Source organism: Oncorhynchus gorbuscha, linkage group LG19, assembly GCF_021184085.1.
Source record: "Oncorhynchus gorbuscha isolate QuinsamMale2020 ecotype Even-year linkage group LG19, OgorEven_v1.0, whole genome shotgun sequence".
Classification (NCBI taxonomy): Eukaryota; Metazoa; Chordata; class Actinopteri; order Salmoniformes; family Salmonidae; genus Oncorhynchus; species Oncorhynchus gorbuscha.
Window position 1 is genome coordinate 67,356,691 of NC_060191.1, and position 16,506 is coordinate 67,373,196.

At 45.6% G+C, this 16,506-nt stretch overlaps 1 protein-coding gene across 1 annotated transcript in view; it reads left to right on the forward strand.

The window, feature by feature from the left end:
• Positions 1–1,780: 1,780 nt before the first annotated feature.
• Positions 1,781–16,506, forward strand: part of LOC124004955 (arf-GAP with Rho-GAP domain, ANK repeat and PH domain-containing protein 1-like) — a 122,674-nt gene continuing 107,948 nt past the window's right edge. Inside the window, 1 exon segment of the mRNA XM_046313759.1 lies at positions 1,781–1,934. The gene's annotated coding sequence lies outside the window, so the exon portion shown is untranslated.

The following is a 16,506-nucleotide window of genomic DNA, read 5'->3' on the forward strand; positions in this document are numbered from 1 at the left end:
CAGAAATATGCCTGTAGATACAGTATGTATAGCAGAAATATGCCTGTAGAGATACAGTATGTATAGCAGAAACATGCCTGTAGAGATACAGTATGTATAGCAGAAATATGCCTGTAGAGATACAGTATGTATTACAGAAACATGCCTGTAGAGATACAGTATGTAAAGCAGAAATATGCCTGTAGATACAGTATGTATAGCAGAAATATGCCTGTAGAGATACAGTATGTAAAGCAGAAATATGCCTGTAGATACAGTATGTAAAGCAGAAATATGTCTGTAGATACAGTATGTAAAGCAGAAATATGCCTGTAGAGATACAGTATGTAAAGCAGAAATATGTCTGTCTGATACAGTATGTATATCCTCCTGCTCTGAAATATGCCTGGTATGGAGATGTCTCACAGTAGTCCTATTGAGACAGAAATATGCCTGTAGATACAGTATGTAAAGCAGAAATATGTCTGTAGATACAGTATGTAAAGCAGAAATATAGCGTCTGCTCTGTCTCTCTTCAGAATTTGTATATCCTCCAGCTCTGAATTGAAGCTGGTATGGTAGTTGTCTGATGTCTCAGCCAATAGTCCTCATTGAGACATCTCCGGGTCACTGGGTCAGCTTCTGCTCCGGGGGTGGCGAGCAGGGGCACATACGGGGGTTGGCGCGATAAAAAGTATACACACTGTGCATGGTGGCCTGTCTCCCTGCCACCCCACACTGACCCCGCCACGGCTACTAGACCAGCGATGAGTCACCGTCTTCCTCTCTCCTCTCCTCCACCCCCTACCTTCCCCTCCTCTCCTCCACCCCCTACCTTCCCCTCCTCTCCTCCACCCCCTACCCTCCCCTCCCCTCCTCTCCTCCCCCCCTCCCCTCCCCTCCTCTCCTACACCCCTACCCCTTACCCTCCTCTCCTCCACCCCCTACCTTCCCCTCCTCTCCTCTACCCCCTACCTTCCTCTCCTCCACCCCTACCTTCCCCTCCTCTCCTCCACCCCCTACCTTCCCCTCCTCTCCTCCTTTCCCTCCCCCTACCCCCTACCTTCCCCTCCTCTCCTCCACCCCCTACCCTCCCCTCCACCCCCTACCTTCCCTCCTCTCCTCCACCCCCTACATTCGCCACCATCTCTTCACTATAGGCTATGCCTATACTTCCACACAGGTACAAGCCAATGGAATAGGTGTCATAGTTTTATAATGTATAGTCTATTTTCTGCAGCATTGTCCTACCTAGAATATGATTCCTCTAGGACAATAAAGTTACATTAGAATCTGCATCCAATCTCTTTGTGTAGCCTAATCATAACACGTTGAATTTCTTTGTGGGGGAAATGAAATAAGCCACTTTCAGGGCAAAAAGCTCTCATTCCATGCATGAACAGTTATCCTCTCCACCACAGCAGTCACTTGTCACCCTCCTGAGGTTGAAAACGAAACTACACACCATCCCAGAAATATGGACGTTGATACAATGTCCACTGTTATTCTTTCACAATGTTTCCACGCAGAATGGAACAATCATTTGTCAGAATGGCTCTATTGTTGCAAAGCACCTGACCGAATTTTCCAGAACAATGTTGCTACTTCCTAGAGATAGACGAACGTGTCAACATGTCCAGCATTAGCATGTCCAGAAATAAGTTGTTAGCCAAGGCTTCATCTACAAAATGTTACTGGTTTCATGATCAGGCTTTACTAGAAGATGTGTGTGTGTTCTCTCCCACATACACTTTAATGGTTGAAAAGTGGACTGGCTAAATAGAGGACTGGGCTCCTTCTGAAATGTAATCAATCACGTGACCGCTGCGGAAGTTTTCGCTGTATTTGCTGCTGGTGCTTTTGAGGCGTGAGAATATGTCATCGGCGAACTCGTCCTGAAATATCCCAAAACCTAAACTCCAGTCACCAGGGAAACTGTTCAAAACACAGAGAAGGTAATTCATGTTTAAAAATATATATTTTTTCTGGAGAGTTTATGGTTGAAAAAATAACTTTAAAAACTTCAGAAGAAAGAAAGGACCAAAACAGATTTTGTAATGAGGCGAATTTGTAAAGAATTCCGATGCGCTTTCAAGTATAGTTTCAAAGTCATAATAGCCTAGACTGAGATGCGATTGTCAACAAAAGTCTAGCTACGTTTTTAGATCAACCTGTAGTATTGTAAATGGGCAGTTGCTGTCAATTAATGTAATAAAATGACTCCCCGCAGCGTTTCATATATACGCTTAAAAAAATGTTCCGTCGTTTGTGATAAATTGAGGCTATAGCTTAAAGGACAAAGAATCGAGGACCCCCAGTCTCCGTTATTGTGGAATGCTGACGCGATTCTGTTTTCTCTGGTCTTATTGGATCTCAGGGATCACGTCCGCTCGTGTTATTGGAGAATAAATCAAATCAAAGGTTTACAATAATAACAATATATTTTTTTGTGCGTGTGTCTAATCTGATGTGCGTGAAAGAAAGATATGTTAATGTATTAGACACGGAGTTACTAATGTGGGCCCATCTCAGTGTTCCGCAGTTGTCCAGGTGCAGATTTGACAGGTGCTTGGCTGAGCCATGTATTTAGAGAGTATCTGCATTATGGTGCATTTACATGATGCTTCGACATTCTATGGCAGCCATGTTAGCGCCTCATTAACATTACATGAGGGAATATTTAAACGATACTATGTAACTGCATTTCTAGAATTAGAACAATATTCAAAATTCTAAAAGTTGGCATAACTCTCTCTAATAATAATAATAATACATTTTAATTTGTATATCACTTTTCATTAGACTTATCTCAAAGATCTACTAAGGATTTTTTTGCAATAAAAACAACGTATATATATTTAGAATCAAGGCTGATAAAACAGCAGTAGTGGGCTAGGTGCGAAGTACATTTTAGATTTGGACAATGAAAAATAGGGGGTTTTAAGGAGCGTTTTAAAAGTTCTGAGTGATGGAGCGACTTTCAAATGGTCAGAAAGAGCATTCCATATGCGAGGAGCAAGGGAGCCTACGGCTCGGTCCCCCATAGTTCGGAGACATATCATGGTGGAAATAGATTCATTGCATTATGGTTAGCCCACTGCTCTCTGCATAAACTGTATTGGCTTGGAGTGGTTGACAATTACCTGAGGGTCATCACGCAGAACTGGCAAGTGATCTGTATTGTCCAAACTCTGCGAGTGCACACAATAGACTTTAATCTTCTGATCAGTTTCCCTAGGTCTCGTGGCTGTCTGCATGTTTTCTGGAGGATCCCGTATTGTATAAGGCTGTACTTGAGCTCCTTGCGCATGTTTTTTAATAAAATAAAATACATCTTTAAACTGAAGAATCCATGTGTGTAGTGGAGGAAAGTTGCTGACATTTCTTCATCTTTGGTCCAGCCTTCGGACCAGGAGAAGAGAAGTGAAGACACTGGTATTTGCATCCAAACATTTAGCTATTTGATTGGAGAAGTAGAAGTATGTCTTGTCTAGTTTAACATTTTCGGTTGAACTCGATTTTTGTATTCAGTACTTGATTAGCTTTAAAAAATAACAAAGTTGAGGATGATATTAATAATAATAATAATAATAATAATAATGCACATAAAAAGCACAAAACAAATAATTGTAGATCAATTCACAGGAGTAAACTACCAAGGCTACCACTAGGCGCCATGGCAACCATGGAACCAAAGTGTGTGTGTGTGTGTGTGTGTGTGTGTGTGTGTGTGTGTGTGTGTGTGTGTGTGTGTGTGTGTGTGTGTGTGTGTGTGTGTGTGTGTGTGTGTGTGTGTGTGTGTGTGTGTGTGTGCGGGCTCTGTCAGAGATAGGTTATCCGCACCAGTGGAAACACTGAGTGTTAGTTTTTAAAGTGCTATTTCCTTTTCAGAATGCTCGTATACTGCATGTGTTTTAGGGTCAGTATCTTATTCAGTTTTTCCACGAGGATGTTTTTCATCAGGGGGGTGCATTGCTATTTGCGCAATGACATGCAAGCTGTGGGCCATGCTAGCTGTGGGCCATGCTAGCTGTGGGCCATGCTAGCTGTGGGCCATGCTAGCTGTGGGCCATGCTAGCTGTGGGCCATGCTAGTTGACATGCTAGCTGTGGGCCATGCTAGTTGACATGCTAGCTGTTAGCCTTTCTAGTTGACATGCTAGCTGTTAGCCTTTCTAGTTGACATGCTAGCTGTTAGCCTTTCTAGTTGACATGCTAGCTGTGGGCCATTCTAGTTGACATGCTAGCTGTTGACCTTTCTAGTTGACATGCTAGCTGTTAGCCTTTCTAGTTGACATGCGAGCTGTGGGCCATTCTAGTTGACATGCTAGCTGTTAGCCTTTCTAGTTGACATGCTAGCTGTTAGCCTTTCTAGTTGACATGCTAGCTGTTAGCCTTTCTAGTTGACATGCTAGCTGTTGACCAATCTAGTTGACATGCTAGCTGTTGACCAATCTAGTTGACATGCTAGCTGTTAGCCTTTCTAGTTGACATGCTAGCTGTGGGCCATTCTAGTTGACATGCTAGCTGTGGGCCATGCTAGTTGACATGCTAGCTGTGGGCCATTCATACAATTTAGCAGATTAACACTGGAGTGATAAATGATCAGATGGTCATGTGCAGGTAGAGATATTGGTGTGCAAAAGAGCAGAAAAGTAAATAAATAAAAACAGTATGGGATGAGGTAGGTAAATTGGGTGGGCTATTTACCGATGGACTATGTACAGCTGCAGCGAACTGTTAGCTGCTCAGTTGACATGCTAGCTGTTAGCCTTTCCAGATGACATGCTAGGTGTGGGCCATTCTAGTTGACATGCTAGCTGTGGGCCATGCTAGTTGACATGCTAGCTGTGGGCCATGCTAGTTGACATGCTAGCTGTGGGCCATTCTAGTTGACATGCTAGCTGTGGGCCATTCTAGTTGACATGCTAGCTGTGGGCCATTCTAGTTGACATGCTAGCCGTGGGCCATTCTAGTTGACTTTTTTATTTATTTTCTATTTCACCTTTATTTAACCAGGTAGGCTAGTTGAGAACTGCGACTTGGCCAAGATAAACAGACAGCAACATGGAGTAAACAATAAACAAGTCAATAACACAGTAGGAAAAAAAGAGTCTATATACATTGCGTGCAAAAGGCATGAGGAGGTAGGCAAATAATTACAATTTAGCAGATTAACACTGGAGTGATAAATGATCAGATGGTCATGTGCAGGTAGAGATACTAGTGTGCAAAAGAGCAGAAAAGTAAATAAATAAAAACAGTATGGGGATGAGGTAGGTAAATTGGGTGGGCTATTTACCGATGGACTATGTACAGCTGCAGCGAACTGTTAGCTGCTCAGATAGCAAATGTTTAAAGTTGGTGAGGGAGATAAAAGTCTCCAACTTCAACGATTTTTGCAATTTGTTCCAGTCACAGGCAGCAAAGAACTGGAAGGAAAGGTGGCCAAATGAGGTGTTGGCTTTAGGGATGATCAGTGAGATACACCTGCTGGAGCGCGTGCTACGGGTGGCTGTTGCCATCGTGACCAGTGAACTGAGATAAGGCGGAGCTTTACCTAGCATGGACTTGTAGATGACCTGGAGCCAGTGGGTCTGGCGACGAATATGTAGCGAGGGCCAGCCGACTAGAGCATACAGGTTGCAGTGGTGGGTGGTATAAGGTGCTTTAGTAACAAAGAGGATGGTACTGTGATAAACTGCATCCGGTTTGCTGAGTAGAGTATTGGAAGCCATTTTGTAGATGACATCGCTGAAGTCGAGGATCGGTAGGATAGTCAGTTTTACTAGGGTAAGCTTGGCAGTGTGAGTGAAGGAGGCTTTGTTGCGGAATTGAAAGCCGATTCTTGATTTGATTTTCGATTGGAGATGTTTGATATGGGTCTGGAAGGAGAGTTTGCAGTCTAGCCAGACACCTAGGTACTTATAGGTGTCCACATATTCAAGGTCGGAACCATCCAGTGTGGTGATGCTAGTCGGGCATGCGGGTGCAGGCAGCGATCGGTTGAAAAGCATGCATTTGGTTTTACTAGCGTTTAAGAGCAGTTGGAGGCCACGGAAGGAGTGTTGTATGTCATTGAAGCTCGATTGGAGGTTAGATAGCACAGTGTCCAATGACGGGCCGAAAGTGTATACAATGGTGTCGTCTGCGTAGAGGTGGATCAGGGAATCGCCCGCAGCAAGAGCAACATCATTGATATACACAGAGAAAAGAGTCGGCCCGAGAATTGAACCCTGTGGCACCCCCATAGAGACTGCCAGAGGACCGGACAACATGCCCTCCGATTTGACACACTGAACTCTGTCTGCAAAGTAATTGGTGAACCAGGCAAGGCAGTCATCCGAAAAACCGAGGCTACTGAGTCTGCCGATAAGAATATGGTGATTGACAGAGTCGAAAGCCTTGGCAAGGTCGATGAAGACGGCTGCACAGTACTGTCTTTTATCGATGGCGGTTATGATGTCGTTTAGTACCTTGAGTGTGGCTGAGGTGCACCCGTGACCGGCTCGGAAACCAGATTGCATAGCGGAGAAGGTACGGTGGGATTCAAGATGGTCAGTGACCTGTTTGTTGACTTGGCTTTCGAAGACCTTCGATAGGCAGGGCAGGATGGATATAGGTCTGTAACAATTTGGGTCCAGGGTGTCACGCCCTTTGAAGAGGGCGATGACTGCGGCAGCTTTCCAGTCCTTGGGGATCTCAGACGATATGAAAGAGAGGTTGAACAGGCTGGTAATAGGGGTTGCGACAATGGCGGCGGATAGTTTCAGAAATAGAGGGTCCAGATTGTCAAGCCCAGCTGATTTATACGGGTCCAGGTTTTGCAGCTCTTTCAGAACATCTGCTATCTGGATTTGGGTAAAGGAGAACCTGGAGAGGCTTGGGCGAGGAGCTGCGGGGGGGCCGGAGCTGTTGGCCGAGGTAGGAGTAGCCAGGCGGAAGGCATGGCCAGCCGGTGAGAAATGCTTGTTGAAGTTTTCGATAATCATGGATTTGTCGGTGGTGACCGTGTTCCCTAGCCTCAGTGCAGTGGGCAGCTGTGAGGAGGTGCTCTTGTTCTCCATGGACTTCACAGTGTCCCAGAACTTTTTGGAGTTGGAGCTACAGGATGCAAACTTCTGCCTGAAGAAGCTGGCCTTAGCTTTCCTGACTGACTGCGTGTATTGGTTCCTGACTTCCCTGAACAGTTGCATATCGCGGGGACTGTTCGATGCTATTGCAGTCCACCACAGAATGTTTTTGTGCTGGTCGAGGGCAATCAGGTCTGGAGTGAACCAGGGGCTATATCTGTTCTTAGTTCTGCATTTTTTGAACATAGCATGCTTATCTAAGATGGTGAGGAAGTTACTTTTAAAGAATGACCAGGCATCCTCAACTGACAGGATGAGGTCAATATCCTTCCAGGATACCCGGGCCAGGTCGATTAGAAAGGCCTGCTCGCAGAAGTGTTTTAGGGAGCGTTTGACAGTGATTAGGGGTGGTCGTTTGACTGCGGACCCGTAGCGGATACAGGCAATGAGGCAGTGATCGCTGAGATCTTGATTGAAGACAGCGGAGGTGTATTTGGAGGGCCAGTTGGTCAGGATAACGTCTATGAGGGTGCCCTTGGTTACAGATTTAGGGTTGTACCTGGTGGGTTCCTTGATGATTTGTGTGAGATTGAGGGCATCTAGCTTAGATTGTAGGACTGCCGGGGTGTTAAGCATATCCCAGTTTAGGTCACCTAATAGAGCAAACTCTGAAGCTAGATGGGGGGCGATCAATTCACAAATGGTGTCCAGGGCACAACTGGGAGCTGAGGGGGGTCGGTAGCAGGCGGCAACAGTGAGAGACTTATTTCTGGAGAGATTAATTTTTAAAATTAGAAGTTCAAACTGTTTGCGTATGGACCTGGAAAGTATGACATTACTTTGCAGGCTTCCTCCCCCTTTGGCAGTTCTATCTTGACGGAAAATGTTATAGTTGAGTATGGAAATCTCAGAATTTTTGGTGGCCTTCCTAAACCAGGATTCAGACACAGCAAGGACATCAGCGTTGGCAGAGTGTGCTAAAGCAGTGAGTAAAACAAACTTAGGGAGGAGGCTTCTGATGTTGACATGCATGAAACCAAGGCTTTTTCGATCACAGAAGTCAACAAATGAGGGTGCCTGGGGACATGCAGGACCTGGGTTTACCTCCACATTACCCGAGGAACAGAGGAGGAGTAGTATGAGGGTGCGGCTAAAGGCTATCAAAACTGGTCGCCTAGAGCGTTGGGGACAAAGACTAAAAGGAGCAGATTTCTGGGCGTGATAGAATATATTCAGGGCATAATGCGCAGACGGGTATGGTGGAGTGCGGGTACAGCAGAGGTATGCCCAGGCACTGGGTGATTATAAGAGAGGTTGTATCTCTGGATAAGCTGTTTATAATGGGTGAGGTCACCGCATGTGTGGGAGGTGGGACAAAAGAGGTATCAGAGGTATGAAGAGTGGAACTAGGGGGTCCATTGTAAACTAAAACAATGATAACTAACCTGAACAACATATTGCATATTGACATTTGAGAGAGACATACAGCGAGGCATAAAGTAATCGCAGGTGTTGATTGGGAGAGCTAGCTAAAACAACAGGTGAGACAACAACAGCTAATCAGCTAACACAACAACAGCAGATAAAAAGGCGATGACTCTGTAGGGAGGGTCGGATTAACTGCACACAGAGTCTGAGTTCGCGGCTGGGGCCGACAGATAAAAAATAAATTAACAGAATGGAGTACCGTGATTAATGGACAGTCCAGTAGGTATCAGCTATGTAGCCAAGTGATCATAGTGTCCAGGGGGCAGTAATAGATGGAACAGGGGAGCCCCACTACGCTAACGACACAGCGTTTAAAGTTAGTAGCATCTGCTCCGACGGAGGCCGGATGAAGGCGCAGAGGATGGAGTATTCGTCGGCAGACCAGTCGTGGTGGTGCAGCGGGAAGCCGTGTCGACAGAGAATCCAAGCCAGATGGCGAAAGAGGTATTGTGGAATTTAGTTTGCTAGCCGGGAGATGTGCCTGGCTCACGGCTAACTGGTGCTAGCTTTGTGGCAGTGGTGTTAGCCACTATATCCAATTGGTAGCAGCGGTGATCCGGTGTCAAGGTCCAGAGTTTACAGCAAGGATGCGGTGGAGTTTTGGGCTCTAGCCGTGTATGAGTGGGGTTCGGGTGAACAGCTGAGTAGGCCGGGAGGCGAGCCTCAGGGAATAGCTTCGGTACTAGGTGCCACGGGGAGTGAAAGCTAGCTAGCTGTGAGCCGGGAGCTAGCTAGCTGTGAAGATCAGAAGTAGTGGTCCAGGGATTACGGCAGGAATCCGGCGTTGTTGTGGAGAGACAATCCGATATTGGTAGACAAGCGATATTGGTAGAGAAGCAAGTATTATCCAGGCTAAAAACAGGGCTGGTATCTGTGCAGAAGGTCAAAGCCGCTAGCAGTGGCTAACAATGACTAAATAGCTTATAGCTAATTAGCTTGTTAGCTTCTGGAGATTCTTGAATGTGTTCTAAAATTTAAAATAATAGCGATTCCGTATCACATTGGGTGAGGCAGGTTACCGGAAGGTATAATCGAATAACAAATTGAGAAGAGATTGAAAATAAATTGAAATATATATACAAAAAAAAATAAAGTAAACAAGAGGACAAAACAAACACGTCTTCACTGCTACGCCATCTTGGAAGACATGCTAGCTCTTGTCCATTTTAGTTGACATGCTAGCTGTTAGCCTTTCTAGTTGACATGCTAGCTATTAGCCTTTCTAGTTGACATGCTAGCTGTTAGCCTTTCTAGTTGACATGCTAGCTGTTAGCTTTTCTAGTTGACATGCTAGCTGTTAGCTTTTCTAGTTGACATGCTAGCTGTGGCTAGCATGTCAACCGCTGCTAAATGAATGTACGGGAAACACTGCTACTTGACTTTGGGGCCAGATAATTTCATGTTATTTTCTCTACTATATACCACCTCCATAATTTTAGCTGTAGTCTGTGTGTGTGTGTGTGTGTGTGTGTGTGTGTGTGTGTGTGTGTGTGTGTGTGTGTGTGTGTGTGTGTGTGTGTGTGTGTGTGTGTGTGTGTGTGTGTGTTGAGAGAGATGGTTAGAAAGGCTGATCTAAAATCTGACCTGTGGGAGAGAAGAGGCTACCGTGACTCATGTTGCCTCCACCCTCTCTCAACAGTCTGATTTAAGAGAAAACAAAGAGATTGGCCCGTCTGTGGCACACTCATCACTCGAGAATGCTCATAAGACCTGCTGCAACCCTGAGTTAGGGTAAGTTCAGCAAGGGCTAGTGATAGTCCAGGATAGGGTTAGCCTGGGTTAGTGATAGTCCGGGATAGGGTTAGCCTGGGTTAGTGATAGTCCAGGATAGGGTTAGCCTGGGTTAGTGATAGTCTGGGATAGGGTTAGCCTGGGTTAGTGAAGTCCGGGATAGGGTTAGCCTGTGTTAGTGATAGTCCGGGATAGGGTTAGCCTGCGTTAGTGATAGTCCGGGATAGGGTTAGCCTGGGTTAGTGATAGTCCGGGATAGGGTTAGCCTGGGTTAGTGATAGTCCGGGATAGGGTTAGCCTGGGTTAGTGATAGTCCGGGATAGGGTTAGCCTGCGTTAGTGATAGTCCGGGATAGGGTTAGCCTGGGTTAGTGATAGTCCGGGATAGGGTTAGCCTGGGTTAGTGATAGTCCGGGATAGGGTTAGCCTGGGTTAGTGATAGTCCGGGATAGGGTTAGCCTGCGTTAGTGATAGTCCGGGATAGGGTTAGCCTGTGTTAGTGATAGTCCGGGATAGGGTTAGCCTGGGTTAGTGATAGTCCGGGATAGGGTTAGCCTGGGTTAGTGATAGTCCGGGATAGGGTTAGCCTGGGTCGCTATGGGAGTCTGTAATAGCTGAGTTTATGAAACATCTCCCTGTGAAATGTTGGGGTAGCAGCAGAGTATAGAGAGGATTACCCCAGGGTAGCAGCAGAGTATAGAGAGGATTACCCCAGGGTAGCAGCAGAGTATAGAGAGGATTACCCCAGGGTAGCAGCAGAGTATAGAGGGGATTACCCCAGGGTAGCAGCAGAGTATAGAGAGGATTACCCCAGGGTAGCAGCAGAGTATAGAGAGGATTACCCCAGGGTAGCAGCAGAGTATAGAGAGGATTACCCCAGGGTAGCAGCAGAGTATAGAGAGGATTACCCCAGGGTAGCAGCAGAGTATAGAGAGGATTACCCCAGGGTAGCAGCAGAGTATAGAGAGGATTACCCCAGGGTAGCAGCAGAGTATAGAGAGGATTACCCCAGGGTAGCAGCAGAGTATAGAGAGGATTACCCCAGGGTAGCAGCAGAGTATAGAGAGGATTACCCCAGGGTAGCAGCAGAGTATAGAGAGGATTACCCCAGGGTAGCAGCAGAGTATAGAGAGGATTACCCCAGGGTAGCAGCAGAGTATAGAGAGGATTACCCCAGGGTAGCAGCAGAGTATAGAGAGGATTACCCCAGGGTAGCAGCAGAGTATACAGAGGATTACCCCAGGGTAGCAGCAGAGTATAGAGAGGATTACCCCAGGGTAGCAGCAGAGTATACAGAGGATTACCCCAGGGTAGCAGCAGAGTATAGAGAGAATGATATCTAGTGCCCCAGTCTCCATCCCACCTCTGTCACCCTCCTCTCTGCAGCCTAGCAGCCCTCCATGGGTGAGGAGGGGGACAGGGACAGGGCAGACCCCCTAGGGTATGGTATTATTCCCTTCCATATGGGACCCTTTACTAGAAGCACTGTCAGAGGAATTCAATGTGTGTTCGAGTTATTGAGCATGCTTGAAGCAGGGGTACCGAGGTTGGTGTGAGTCATTCTGTTTGTGTGGGTGTGTGTGTGTGTGTGTGATGGGCAGAGTGGTCTATGCATGTTTACCACTCTGTCTGTCAGGGCCGGAGACGAGTGACGGGAGGTGTGAGAGAGAGACAGCAGTGTGAGTGACGGGAGGTGTGAGAGAGAGACAGCAGTGTGAGGAGAGTCAGGCGTTTTCTCTGTTTCCTCTGTGTTAAATGGGCAGCCTGTGGTGTGAAGCGGAGGTGCTACAATGCAGAGAAAGAGAGAGAAGGTAGCTCACATTGAGGCCATGGAAATGTCACCTTGTGATGCCACAGCCCTTCTAGAGGGCAGTTTATAAAGAACTGATAGCTGATAAACAGAGTTTAACTCTGGCGTTTTGTGTGTAGTTGAAAGGGGGTGTGAAGCTTGACCTCACACACACACAATCTCATACTTCCCTTAGAGAATGTCAAAGATGTGTCAGGTAAATCTCTTTAACGGGTGTCTTAAATCAGAACTCTTGCTCTGTCCTCTCCATACGATTCCCCCTGGCCTCTGTGTGTGTTTTGTGTCCTGTTATTGACCTGCTCTTGTAACAGAAGACCCCATTGTTACTTCAGTATAGAGACACTGTTATAACCAGCCTGGAGAGAGAGAGAGAGAGAGAGAGAGAGAGAGAGGTTTTAACAACCAGAAGCTCTAGGATCGGGTCAGTGGAGACCTGAACTGGGTACCGCTATGGAATATACACAACACAGGATTATCAAAAATAGTTATTACAAAAAAGGTTCAAATAATCCCGTTGTGGCCAGCAGGCTTAGAGCGGCAATCAGACAGGTTACAGTTTTAGTGTCTTCAGTACAAAAAGCAGGTAGTAGTTTCAGTAACATTCAATTCTCAAGTAGTGTAACTGCAACACAGCAAATATCAAGTCTAAGCACACAACACATCTAGTAAGTATGAATATCAAAAGGGTCATAAAAACTTGTGCAATATACACAGCTCAAAAAAATAAAGGGAACACTTTTAAACATCACAATGTAACTCCAAGTCAATCACACTTCTGTGAAATCAAACTGTCCACTTAGGAAGCAACACTGATTGGCAATAAATTCCACATGCTGTTGTGCAAATGGAATAGACAACAGGTGGAAATTATAGGCAATTAGCAAGACACCCCCAATAAAGGAGTGGTTCTGCAGGTGGTAACCACAGACCACTTCTCAGTTCCTATGCTTCCTGGCTGATGTTTTGGGTCACTTTTGAATGCTGGCGGTGCTTTCACTCTAGTGGTAGCTCTAGTGGTAGTCTAGTGGTAGTCTACAACCCACACAAGTGGCTCAGGTAGTGCAGCTCATCCAGGATGGCACATCAATGCGAGCTGTGGCAAGAAGGTTTGCTGTGTCTGTCAGCGTAGTGTCCAGAGCATGGAGGCGCTACCAGGAGACAGGCCAGTACATCAGGAGACGTGGAGGAGGCCGTAGGAGGGCAACAACTCAGCAGCAGGACCGCTACCTCCGCCTTGATGCAAGTGTGCATGCAAATGTGCATGTGTCTGCTCAAACGGTCAGAAACAGACTCCATGAGGGTGGTATGAGGGCCCGACGTCCACAGATGGGGGTTGTGCTTACAGTCCAACACCATGCAGGACGTTTAGCATTTGCCAGAGGACACCAAGATTGGCAAATTCGCCACTGGCGCCCTGTGCTCTTCACAGATGAAAGCAGGTTCACACTGAGCACATGTGACAGACGTGACAGTCTGGAGATGCCGTGGAGAACATTCTGCTGCCTGCAACATCCTCCAGCATGACCGGTTTGGCGGTGGGTCAGTCATGGTGTGGGGTGGAATTTCTTTGGGGGGCCGCACAGCCCTCCATGTGCTCGCCAGAGGTAGCCTTACTGCCATTAAGTACAGAGATGAGATCCTCAGACCCCTTGTGAGACCATATGCTGGTGCGGTTGGCCCTGGGTTCTCATGCAAGACAATGCTAGACCTCATGTGGCTGGGTTGATGCTATGGACTGGCCCCGCCCGTTCCCCAGACCTGAATCCAATTGAGCACATCTGGGACATCATGTCTCGCTCCATCCACCAACGCCACATTGCACCACAGACTGTCCAGGAGTTGGCGGATGCTTTAGTCCAGGTCTGGGAGGAGATCCCTCAGAAGACCATCCGCCACCTCATCAGGAGCATGCCCAGGCGTTGTAGGGAGGTCATACAGGCACGTGGAGGCCACACACACTACTGAGCCTCATTTTGACTTGTTTTAAGGACATTACATCAAAGTTGGATCAGCCTGTAGTTTGGTTTTCCACTTCAATTTTGAGTGTGACTCCAAATCCAGACCTCCATGGGTTGATAAATTTGATTTCCATTGATAATTTTTATGTGATTTTGTTGTCAGCACATTCAACTATGTAAAGAAAAAGTATTTAATAAGAATATTTCATTAATTCAGATCTAGGATGTGTTATTTTAGTGTTCCCTTTATTTTTTTGAGCAGTGTATAATCAAGCCCTTGTACAATCAACACAATAAATCCATTTGCTGGCTGTCTCCAAGTCCACATAACTACCGAACAAATTGTACTCAGGATAGTTGCAATTAACATTTACACAGAGACTGAATAGAAGTTTTGTCAACTGTGAATGTCAGTTTGCGGTTACACTAGGTCTGATTACCCTCTTTAAAAAAAGCGGATTAAACAGCATGGTCATTACACAGGTGCACCTTGTGCTGTGGACAATAAAAGACCACTCTAGAATGGGCAGTTTTGTCACCCAACACAATGCCACAGATGTTTAAAGTTTTGAGGGAGCGTGCAATTGGCATGCTGACTGCAGGTATGTTCACCACGCCTCCTGCGTCATTTTATAGAATTTGGCAGTACGTTCACAACCGACCTCACAACCACAGACCACGTGTAACCACGCCAGTCCAGGACCTCCACATCCTGTTACTTCACCTGTGGGATTGTCTGAGGGGGGGGGGGGGGGGGTATTTCTGTCTTTAATAAAGCCCTTTAGTGGGGAAAAACTCATTCTGATTGGCTGGGCCTGGCTCCCCAGTGGGTGGACCTAGCTTCCAAGTGGGTTGTGCCTATTTCAATTGACTGATTTCCTTCTGTGAACTCAGTAACATCTTACAAATGGTTGCAGGTTGTGTCCCTCTTTATTGTTTACAGTGTAGACTCAACAGAGCCATTCAGCTGTTGACTTGGCACCAATCTTCTTAGCACTTTGGTGCTGAAAACAAATCCAATGTTGATAAACTCCCATATGTGAAATACCAGTGTGTCATCACAGCAGAAATATGTGTGGCCTGTTTCCACAAGGACAACCAGTGAAGAACAAACACCATTGTAAATACAACCCATATTTATGTTTATTTATTTTCCCTTTTGTACTTTAACTATTTGCTCATTGTTACAACACTGTATATAGAAATAATATGACATTTGATATGTCTCTATTCCTTTGGAACTTTTGTGAATGTAATGCTTACTGTTCATTTCACTTTTTGTTGATCTATTTCATTTGCAATGTAAACATATATTTCCCATGCCAATAAATCCCCTTAAATTTGCTCATTGAGAGAGCGAGAGCACAGCGTTTCTCTCCGTGGTCTCTGGTCTGTCAGTTAGAGGAAGACAGGAAATGATTTTGCAATTATTTTACAGACACTTATGTCCTGGTCTACACAGGAAGACAGGAAACACATTTTACAGACACTTATGTCCTTACACACACACACACACACACACACACACACACACACACACACACACACACACACACACACACACACACACACACACACACACACACACACACACACACACACACACACACACACACACACACACACACACACACACACACACACACACACACACACACACACACACACACACACACAGAGAGATGGTGTCCATTTAACATGCAAAATAGACACCGGTTGTGTGTGTCCATCATATAAAGACACTGTCCTTAGATCACTCTGTTTTAGCAGTACCAGGTACAGGTGTGTGTGTGTGTGTGTTGACTCTCTTGTGATGGGTGATTGACACCACCTCTGTCCTTCAGTCTGATGGTCTGTTAGTCTGGTCTTTCTGGTTCCAGAATAAAATGGAGTTGACCTATTAGACGGTTTTCTGCACGGTGGTTTAATGAATTCTTACGTTGATGTGTGCGTGTGCGTGTGCGTGTGTTATGTGTAATATGTCTCTTGTGTCACTCGGCTCTTACATCCTCGTACACAGCATCCTCTTGTTCCACATCTGAGTTACCGTTGAAGCTATGAGATGTGGTGAACGTACAGTGCTTGATGTTACACATTCATCTGGTATTTTCTACAGTATTTCTCCAAAGGAGAAGCTATTCACATACTCTACTACTGGGATTCCACTTTAGTCCTTTAAATTAATTAATTTTATATGTATTATTATATTTACTTTTCTATTATCAGGGAGTCATGCTGAGACCAAGGTCTCTTTTACAGATGAGCCTTGAATGCCATAAATAAAATAAAATACATACATCTAAATAAATACAAACAGTAGGAAAAACACGGTCATAACTAAACAGACATTCATCAGTAAATAGGTCCCTATTTATAGAAGGCAGTTTAGAAAAAGTATAATTATGACTTTAGTTGGTGTATTAAAGAACTGCATGTGTGTTTGTCAGAGAGAGAGAGAGAGAGAAATAG